Source organism: Pseudorca crassidens, chromosome 2 (assembly GCF_039906515.1).
Source record: "Pseudorca crassidens isolate mPseCra1 chromosome 2, mPseCra1.hap1, whole genome shotgun sequence".
NCBI classification, from domain to species: Eukaryota; Metazoa; Chordata; class Mammalia; order Artiodactyla; family Delphinidae; genus Pseudorca; species Pseudorca crassidens.
In genome coordinates this window covers 47,295,657-47,306,675 of record NC_090297.1, presented here as the reverse complement: position 1 = coordinate 47,306,675, position 11,019 = coordinate 47,295,657, and positions in this window count along the sequence as shown.

Here is an 11,019-nt window from a genome sequence, read left to right as displayed (position 1 = left end):
AGACCCAGGTGAGCTCCTCAGGTATCTGCTGATATCCAAACCATCTCCTAATCCTTCAAATGAAAAGCCCAAGCACAAACAGTTTGTTTTTCTAACAAGCTCAGAGCCTTGACTGTGTTTCTAACTCTTGATAAAGCCTGCAGCGAAAATCTGCTTTCCTGGGGCCCCTCCTCCTGAGAAAGGGATGATTGGCCATGTGTATTTTTCACTGGGGTTCCCACAAAGAATGTTGCGTGTAATATGAAACATGTGTCACTGGAGTTTGCTGGAGTGCCCCACCCTAGGCCCTTCCCTGCACAGTGGGAGCCCCTCGTGCAGCAGCTGGTGCAGGGGATGGGGTGGGGGACAGAACCCTACACACCTTGAGGGGTTCCCCCCAGAACTGGAACTGCCCCCTCCTGCAGGCAGAGTGGGAACTGAGCTCTGTCAGCTCTCCTGTCTCGCTTCCCCATCTGCCTCCTCGCCTCACCATGTTTCCATTCCTGACTCACCACACTCAGGTGTGTCTGAGTTCAAGCTGGAAACGTACACGACATGGGCTCAGGAACATCTGTGGGGTCAATTACAGAGTGAATAGGGGAAGAACCATTCTGCTTTCCATCTCCATGCCGTCAGTGTGCTGGGATGTTGCTGAAGGAAGGAATAAGTGCTCTGTGATGGGGACCTTCATGTGGATGTGTTTCTAGAGAACTCTGCAGCTAAAGGAAGAATATCACTACTTCATCCTTTCTCTTCTCAGAAGCCAGGATTGCTGGAAGCGCTGGTTTTTGAACTTGAGTGTGTGTTAGAATCACCTGGAGTCCTGTTAAAGCAGATTGCTGGGCCCACCCCCATGGGTGAATTTGCATTTTTAACAAGTTCCCAGTTGATGTGATTGTGCTGGTTCAGAGAATTGGGAGCCCAGGTGGTCCTTCTTCCAGTGGGGTGAGATGAAGCCAAAAAAAAAAAACAGAAGAAAGAGAGTGACTATCTTGTGGTGTGGTTGTCTGGAGACATTCTGAGGGCACGGGATCAGTGTAGACTAGAGCCATCAGGATGGGCTTCCTGGGCGGGTGGTTGTGATGCATGGGGAGGATATGGAAGGTAGAAGGAAGAAGGGCGAGCTTTGGGTGAAGGCAGGCACAGCGGCAGGTGAGGACGCCAGCCTGCAGAGATATTGAGGCGCAAACAACCTTCCTCATCAGGGTTGCCTGCAGTTTACGCTCTACAACCCCCCTGCACGCAGCCCGAACACACAGCCCAAACAGCCTGGCGGGGCAGAGGTCACCTTCTCATCTCCAGGGAGAAAACCAGCGTAGGGGGTCATGGGAATTGCAGGAGGGAGGACCCAGGGCCGCAAGGTTTGGCAGTTTATTCTCTTGCAAGGGGTTGACCTTTGCCCTGCTTTACCAGCTCTTTGCAGCTGCTTTACCAGGGGTGAACAATGCAGGATACTCCTTGGCAGCATACTGGTTTCTCTCACCTGATTTTTTCCTGTTCCCGTTTGCACTTAAAAGTATCAACACAGGGGCTTCCCTGGTGGCTCAGTGATTGAGAGTCTGCCTGCCGATGCAGGGGACACGGGTTCGTGCCCCGGTCCGGGAGGATCCCACATGCCGCGGAGAGGCTGGGCCCGTGAGCCATGGCCGCTGAGCCTGCGCGTCCGGAGCCTGTGCTCTGCAACGGGAGAGGCCACAACAGTGAGAGGCCCGCGTACCGCAAAAAAACAAAAAAAAGTATCAACACAGAAACCACTCTTGCCCTCCTTAAGCCATTGGCCAGTGGCTGTCTCCTCTTCCTGGTTCCCTGAGACCTATGCGGTTCACCCCACAGCCCTGCGGAAGAGGAGAGGAGGAAAAAATCTGGACTGAAAGCTCACCGTGTTTCAGGGCCACGCTGGGCACGTCTATACACGAGATCTCAGTGCATAGCACTGAGGGCTAAGGGCGTGTATAGACAAAGATGCTGAGGGTGAAGCTCAGGTTCAAGATGAAGCCCCTGCCTGAGAGCATGTTATTAGATCGTGGAGCTGAAATCCAACCTCCAATCTGTTTGAATTCAAATGAACTAAATAAACAGCACTAGCTCATTAAAAGAGCTCAGAAACCAGAGCCCTACCTGAGGGTCAGTGGACAGCAGGAGAATGTTTCCAGAACACCATGTGCTCTTTTGCAGGTTCATATCTATGCACAGGCTGGCCTCCTTCCTGTACTTTCCAACCTCCTCTGCCCACAAGCTCCTGTTCATCCCTGAAGCATCTGCATGATGCCTCTGAGATCCCCTACCTGCAGCAGGTGCCCCTCTTCGAACCTCTCCTTTCTTTGCATTTATCCTTAACATGGCATTTAGCACAATCTATCATGATGGATGTTTTCCTGGGCTTTTTTCCATTGATTATAAACTCCCACAATTTATGACTCTCTGAATCCTCAATGCCTAGCACAGCACTTGGCACACAGAAGGTGTGTCAGGAGATTCTTGTTGAATAAATGAATGAACAGCTGAAAGAATGAATCTTGCCCTCAGATTCATTTCACCACAGTTAACCTAGTAGTCCCACCTCCATCTTAGACCAGACGAGATTCAGAGAGATGAAGTGACATGCCGGAAATCCCATAGGTAGCCAGATGGAAGCCTATAAAAACTAAACAAAGTGACAGCCGCCCAAGGTCCCCTGTCCTCCAACGCTTTGCAATGATCAACTGCCCAGGCCTTTTACCCAGAACTCGTGTTACTCTCTGATGATTAGCCCTGGAATTGTAGCTGAGACTGCTAGCTGCCTGTCCAAATACTCATTCTCTTTATCTTGCTTACTAATTTAAGTGAATTGGGGGTTTCAATATGCCTAGTTAAAAAGGACATTTCCCAGCTTCTTTAGCTGCAAAGTTTGGCCCTGTGACCAAGTTCTGGCCAATGAGATATAAGAAGAAGTTTTGGGGTGGGATGTGGGGAAAGCTCCTTAAAATGGGAAGGAGGTATGGGTATGACAGGTAGAGGTCTTTTTTTTTTTTTTAATTTTCCCTTTTCCTTTTAGAATGACATGATGATAGAACTGCAGAAGCAATCTTGGACTATGAAATAACTTTGAAGGTGGACATATACTGAGGATGGAGGAGCAGAAAGACAGAAGGCACTTGGGTTCCTATAGGCCATGGAGCCCCGAGTTGCTTGCTTCTAGACCTCTTACATGAGAAGAAAATAGACTTCTATTTTGTTTCAGTCGCTCTTATCAGTTTCTGTTTATTTATGGGAAGATGCTGCAAGGAAAGTAAGGGGTCATCCATTCTGGGGCTGGTGGGCTAGGCTGTTTTCAGAAACAGAGTCCAGAAAGCTGCCAGAGGTGCCACCAGGCTGCATGGGTGGGCAGAGGGCAGTTCCCAGCTGTGGGGTCCTGGTTCTCTTGCAGCACCACCTCCCGCCCAGCTCCACCCAGTAGGGACAGGGTAGGACTTGGAAGCTGGGAAGGGGGCTCGTAGCCATCTTGGGCTGATCTCAGCACTGCACTTGGGGGCTTGAATGGACTTCGGGGATCCAGAGTCTGTGTCAGACCTGAGGGACGTCTGCCTGGCAGCCATTTTCATGATGGTTTTGTTGTCAGAACACGGATTTTGTTGCTGGATATGGTAATTCCTTTTACTTTTTCCTGACTTGTTTAGATAAGGGACATGAGATCACCCTCCTGCCCCTGCCCCCCGTCATGAAATACAAGCGGCAGGTCTGGGAAAGTCTTCCATATCCTTTTCTTAAGAAGAAGCCCAGGACAAACACTGATCTTGTCTTGCCTTTGGGCATCATTAAATAAGGGTGTGAAGCCTGGAGCCACAGGAGTCATCCTGACACCATTAAAAAATCCCAGGGACACTGGTTTGTGGCCCTGACACCTTAGAGGCACTGTAACACCCAACTTGGGATGCCCACATCTGGACTTCTTGCTATGTGAGATAACAGATAACGTTACTGATTATCCCTTTTTTCCTTGCAGCCATACGTATCCTAATTTAAATAGAATCCGACCTCTTTATTTGACAAAGGGGGAGGATGAGGCTCAGAGAGGGAAAGCAACTACAAGAGTGGCCACCTAGAATCCTATCTTCCTCTCTGATGATGGAAAGATTTTTTTTCCTGCATAACACACGGAGTTACCTCAAGAATAAAGTGAGATTCCACACGTGTTGGGAATACATGGAGACCATCTCCATGGTTCTTTTCTTTCTTTCTAGAGGTGGAGGAACAGACATAGGACAAGTCCAGTTCTACGACAATGAGCATAGTCCCTCATGACAACAAAAAGAATAATTGCTCTTCAAATTTACAGAGCACTTTATCATTTATATAGCACGGCAACACTTGCCAAAGTCTTTCACATCCATAATTTCATCAGCTTCTCACAACACTGGGGGGTGGGCCAGACAGGGATAATTATTCCCATTTTACAGATGAGGACTCCAAGAGTCAGAGAAGGCTACCTGATCCACTTGAGTAAACTAGACCTTGAAACACATGTGAGTGGTTAACGTGCAGGCCTACAGCCAAGAGTTACAATGTCAGTGCTCTTTACTGTTTGCAGTGCCCTGCTTTCCTCCCGTGGTCTAGGTTAAGACCCACAGGGACTTTGCAAGGTAGGCCAAGTGAGTGTCTATCCCCATTTTACAGATGAGGAAGTAGAGACTTGGAGAGGTAGATGATGTGTTTAAGGTCACAGAGCCAGGTCATTTTGCTGATAAGCTGTCATCTTTCCACGACTCCATAGCCTTTTCTGTTATCATTCCCAATACAGGTATCTGACCTTGTGATGAGTAGGGAAGATATGGCCACCCTATGAAAGTAACATGTCACAGGGCAGAGAGAAGCCGAGTGACTTGACTGAGATGACGGTGCTCAAAGCAAAGATCCGAATCTGGGCTTCCTGACTCCCTGTCCATTGCTCCTCCTTCCTTCCTACTTCCACGGCCTTACTAATAAGGTGATAATGGCTTATGTCACCTCTCCAAGGAATCATATACCAAGGAATATGCTTGTCTTATCCACTGCTGTACGCTAGTTCCTGGAACAGTATCTGACTCAATAAATATTTGCTGAATGAACAAATGAATCTATGAATAATTCCAAGCAAATATTTATGGATGGCCTGATGGGCCTTGGAAAGAGGTGAAAGGGCAAACTCAGCAGTAACAAAACACATTTTGGAGTCCACCTTTTAGTTTTCACTGTCCCCACTGTTCTATGTCCTCATGGGCCCGTGTGATATCCTAGGCATGGCTCAGACCTGAGTTGCTCTGGGCAGCCCCAACTCTAGCCCTTGCGGGGCTTAGAATAGGCATGGCTGTCAAGGTAGCCTAGAAGTCTACTAACTCAGTTTATTAACTCATGTGTTCATTCATTCCATCCATTCATTCACTCATGCAATAAGCAGACCTGGTCTTGGATCTGGGGGATGCTAAGAGTTTCTGCCCATTAGTTGCTTACCATCGGTAGGGCCACAGGTAATGAGCAGATATCAAAACAGTGAGGTAAATGGCAGCTACAGGTGGCTACGTGTAAGGCACCGTGTCCTTACACGGTGCTCTAGGAGTATAGAGGAGGGGCAGCTAAGCCAGTCTGGGGTCCACGGAAGACATGACTACAGCTGCCATAATTGAGAGCTTCCCACACACCAAGTTCTGTGCCAAGCTCTTTACATTCATCAACCAGTTTACTTCTCAGAACAACTCCCTGAAGAAGGTGTCCACACTCCTATTTCACAGATGAGCAAACTGAGGTTCAGATATGGGAGGTGACTTTCCTGAAGTCACACAGCTCACTTGTGCGAGTGCCGAGGTTCAACTCTAACGTCTGGGCTCACCACTCTTCCGCATGCTTCCTGTGTAGACTACCTCCCTCTCGTGAGGTCACACTTGAGTCAGATTTTGAAGGGTATGTATGAGTCAGCCACGCAAATTGGCTGTGGCAAGGCTGGTGGTTATAGGAGTCACAGAGTGTGAGGGTATGGTTTGGAGGATGGGCAAAGTCATTTCAGACAAAAGGGAACAGCACGGCAAAGATACGGAGGTTGAAAACAGCAGGCTGTGTCTAAGTGGGGAAAATGAAATGGGAGGTGGGTTGTCCCCACCCATCTTTAGGGAGAGTTTATACAGGGGATCTTCCTGCATATTGGAGTCAGGGATAGATTATCCCATGGCCCTGACAGTTCCATAGGAATCGTAATCTTTGGGTGATTGGTTGAGTCATTAAACATCATCCAGGAAAGTCCTGCTGGAAAGGAAGAAAACCATAACTGGGCTTTGTAAATTTTGTAGAGTTTTCGTCAAGGAGGACTAAGAAAATATCTGGACCTTGTTCTCAGAGGGGGAAGCAAGAATATGAGCCTGCCTGGCACTGAGTGGGTAGCAAGATTTTCTTGGTGAGTTACTGCTGTCGGGGAGGGGGACCTGTTTCTTTCTCTCCCCTTCTCATTTTTCTTCTTGCTTTTCCCATGTACCCCCTGAAAGTCCACTGTGTGTCTGGTTTGGTGCCATGGTAGCTACACGGATGAATCACACACCTAGTTGCTGCCCTCAGAGTATCTAGTCCAGGAGGGGAGATGGGACACACTAGTGAATGATCCCAGGCGGGGCATCTGTTACAGAGTGTTTTTAGTTTGATAAACATTCCCAGGACCCCACGTGTGGCCAGGTGTGGGAAAGCGAAGATAAATAACCACAGAACCCCAGTTTCTGAGAAGCCACCGTTACAAGGAGAGAAACTTAAAGGACTGGGTGTTAAGACGGAAGCAGGTGCAGGACGCCGTGAAGGACAGAGAAAGGGGGGAGAGTGAGGGGAGCCACACATGTGAGCTGACACAGGAGCCAGGCCTTCGCCCCAACCAGGGGCAGTTGCATTCACGTTTCCTGCACGTGCTCTTTGAGGAAATGAATGTGGGCGTTACCTCAGAATCCTTCAAGACTCTGTGAAATCTCTCCCACAAGCTCTGTTTCTCTGTTGAAGCAACTGAGGTTCAGAGAAGTGAAGTAACCGGCCCAATATCACACAGCTGGCAAGTGGCAGAGCTGGGGGCACAGCTAGACTTTTTGGCTCATGATTTTTTTCAAGACACACTGCTGCCTCTACCAATAACACAAGGGAGAGAGTGACAAGTGCCACGTGCCCATGTGCCATCTACTTTTAGTTTCTTCATTGGACGAAGGCCCACAGAGTGTCCCATTGTGTCACACCTGTTCAAGACTGCGGCTGGTCTGTGGGCTGGGGCTTAATCCAGTAGGAGGATTTAGTGACACAGGTTGCCTGGCCTCACGGTAGGAGAGCTGGTTAATCCTCCCAAACTCCCTGTTCCAGCTCCATCCTTCCGTCACACTGATGGGATGGGGCTCAGAGTCCCATCTTGGAGTCTTTGAAATGTCAATGGCAGCGATCTCGCTCTGAAGCGCTCCCTGCAGATGTGTGGAAGTTCAGGTCATAAGTGGGGAGTGGGGCAGAGCCGCCTTGTCCCGGGCAGTGAGGCAGGCAAAAGCGAATGGGGGGCTCTTTGAAGCCGTTGAAAGAAAAGGGAAGAAAAGGCTGAGTTAGCACACTGGGCTAACTGTTTTGTATACATCTGAGAGGAAGAAGTCACTACTCAAAGCACCGAATGTTCTTGCAGCAAACTTTGAAGGCCAGTGTAGGTGATGTAGCCCCCACCTTGTCGGTTTTCCTGCTTGGGTAGCAATCGCTTTCGGATGACGTAGGTAAAGGCATCCTGCCCTGCCCCACCTAGAGTCCTATTACTCCTGTTTTGCAGATAAGAGCAAAGTGACCCAGAGAAGTCAAGCAGGGTCACAGAGTGAGTCACTGGTGCAGCAGAGACTTAAATTTAGGTCTTGGACTCCAGGACAGCACGTTGGAAAAGGGGAACCCTTCTAGGCAAGTTCAGCACCACTGAGCACCAAGGAGGAGTTTGGAGGTGTGACCTATCCATGGTCATGTTTGCTGAATGCATAAAATCCAGAAGAGACGGCTGGGGAGCAAAGAGGCTGGTGTTCCTGTCCCCAGGCCCTGAAAGCAGGCTCTCACAGACAGATGCCTGCAGCTCCACTCTTCCCAGAGGAGCTAGTGAGATCCTAGCTCGGGAGGGCAAAGGCCATTCCTCTGAGAGAATGATCTCTTTCTCTCCCGAAGCTGCTCCTTTCAGAACTGCGGCTACCCCAGCCCCAGACACTGAATGCAGCTGCACCAAGAAATCAGTGGTTCTCACGGCCAGAGAGATGCTTCTATGCGGTTTAATTTGACATAATTATGTTTCCTCAATATGTTTTATGATGTGCATTGTTGTTTCAGCAAAAAATTGTTTGGACACAAAATTTTTTATCATTGAAAAGGAAAGGTAATTTTTTGCAAGTTCTTTATCATCCCTTCTGGCTGGTTCTCCCCTACATTCACACGCTCCCATGATAGGCTCAGTCTGGGGTTGCTTTTTCCCTTTCTCTCATTTATGCTTTGGAGGGAGAGGGAAGCCTAAATTATATGGTATGATTCTAGAGGCTGTGAAGGCCAAGGGGTGGCCGGGTCAATGGGGAAGGGGGGAAGGGTGCCTCCTGGAAATGGAGATGACCTCAGGCTCCCTGAGCCAGGCTGTCTGTGGCCCAGGAACCTGGCACACAGACCACCCTGCAGCCCCCCGGGAGCACTGGCTTGGGAGTCTGCTCATTCAGGACTCAAAGCCTGGATCTGTCACTTGCTATCTGTATGACATCAGACGAGTTGCTTAACCTTGCCCCTTCTATTCAGTTTGCTTCCCAAACTGAGGTTCAAATATTCCTGGAAAGAGCATGTCACTGTACTGGGGTGGGGAATAAAACCACCCAGCACAGAATTTCTTCATGAGCCACCGGTTTTTATCAAAATGGCTGTGTGTGTGTGTGTGTGTGTGTGTGTACTGCAGCAATAATAATATAATATTTATATAAAAACAAATACTGCTAAGTAGTGGAGGAAATATTCACATGCTCATGAATTTTAAGGCTGAACAGGGAACTTTGAAGATATTTAATATTTGTCTTGGCCGGCTTTTGTCTACCCATTCTCTCTTAGTTCTTACCCATTCTCTTTTTTGGCCTGTTTAAAGATACCTCAGAGAAAAGGGTGACAGACAGCCATTTCTCCCGTAAAATAGATGTTATATTCCTTGCCTAAGAGCAGTGGTGTCATGATTACCTAAGAGAACTGTTTAAAACCATTCAAGCCTTGGTGCTGAGTTTCTAGATACAACACCAAAGGCATGGCCCATGAAAGAAAAAGCTGGTAAGTTGGACTTTATTAAAATTAAAAACTTCTGTTCTGTTCTGTTCTTTTGACTATTAAGATAGTCAAAAGAGCCACAGAATGGGAGAAAATATTTTCTAAACGCATGTCTGACAAGAGATTTAAATTCAAAATATACAAGAACACTTAAAACTCAACAATAAGAAAATGGGCGAAAGATCTAAATAGACTTCTCACCAAAGAAGATCTACAGAAGGTACATAATCACATGAAAAGATGATGCGCATCATTTGTCATTAGGAAAGTGCAAGTTAAAACTACAATAAGGTATCAGTACACACCCACAAGAATGGCCCAGATTTGAAACACTGACACCACCAAATGCTGGTGAGGATGTGGAGCAACAGGAACTCTCGTTTATTGCTGGGGGGAATGTAAAATGGCATGACCACTTAAGGAGACAGGTGGGCAGTTTCGTACAAAGCTAACTATAGCCTCACCACATGATTCAGCAATTGTACTGCTAGACATTTCTCCAACTGATTTGAAAACTCATGTCCAAACAAACCCCTATACACTAGTGTTTAGAGAAGCTTTATTCATAATTGCCAAAACCCAGAAAGCCCCCACCCCCTCAAATACCCAAGATGTCCTTTGATAGATGGAGAAACTGTGGTACATATATGCAATGGAATATTATTCCACAATAAAAAATAGAGCTATTAAGCCATAGAAAGATATGGATGAGTCTTAAATGCGTATTGCTAAGTGAAGGAAAGTAGTCTGAAAAGGCTGCATACTCTATGATTCTAATTATATTCCATTTTAGAAAAGGTAAAACTATAGTGGAGGTAAAAAGACCAGTAGTTGCCAGAGGACTGGGGGGGGGGGAGGGTTGAATATGTGAAGCATAGGGGATTTTTTTAGGGTGGTGAAACTATACTGTATGACACTGTAACTGTGGATACGTGACATTATGCATTTATCAAAACACATAGAACTTTAGAGCAGAGTGAACCTTAATGTATGCAAATTAAACAAATCATGTAGGAGGTCAAAGGATCCCAGGATGGAATACAGAATGTGACCAAATCATCTAACTGTATTACAAATGTATGAGGCAACTTTAAGTGAAGGGAGTGGAGGAGAAGGTTGCTAACCTAAGTAACTTTGGAAATGAGTGGTGTTTGTAAAACTAAAGGCAAAAGAAACTGTATATGAGCACTGTACTCTAGTTAAAGGTTGCTTCCCATGGAATATGAGTTACCAATTCTGATACTGTTATACAAATATACTGGAGTTGAACAATTAATTAAATGGATGGTGGGAGCCAGCTTTCTTACTATTGGAGTGAGAGTACACACTTGAGCAAGAGGAGGAAGCTAGAATGATCCAGGAGGTAATGGATCAGAATGGGAGACATCAGTAAGAACTATGTTTAGCTTAATATAGATACAGATGGTTACATCCATATATATATATATATATATATATCCATCTATATATATCCATATATATATCCATATATGTATATATCCATATATATATCCATATATATATATACATGGATCATTGGTTACTATACATACATATATTTCCTTGCTCTGTCAGCTGATGGGTATGTCAAAGCGATTCAGGAACCAACTGAAAGAACTCCCAAAGGCCAAAGCTGGAACAATCTGAGCAACAAAATTAATAAGCTAATATTCAATTATAACACAAAATATAAAATAAATATCCATGAATCCATGCTGATATAAACAAATGATTGAATAAATAAATCAACAAGGGAGGATATATAAGTTT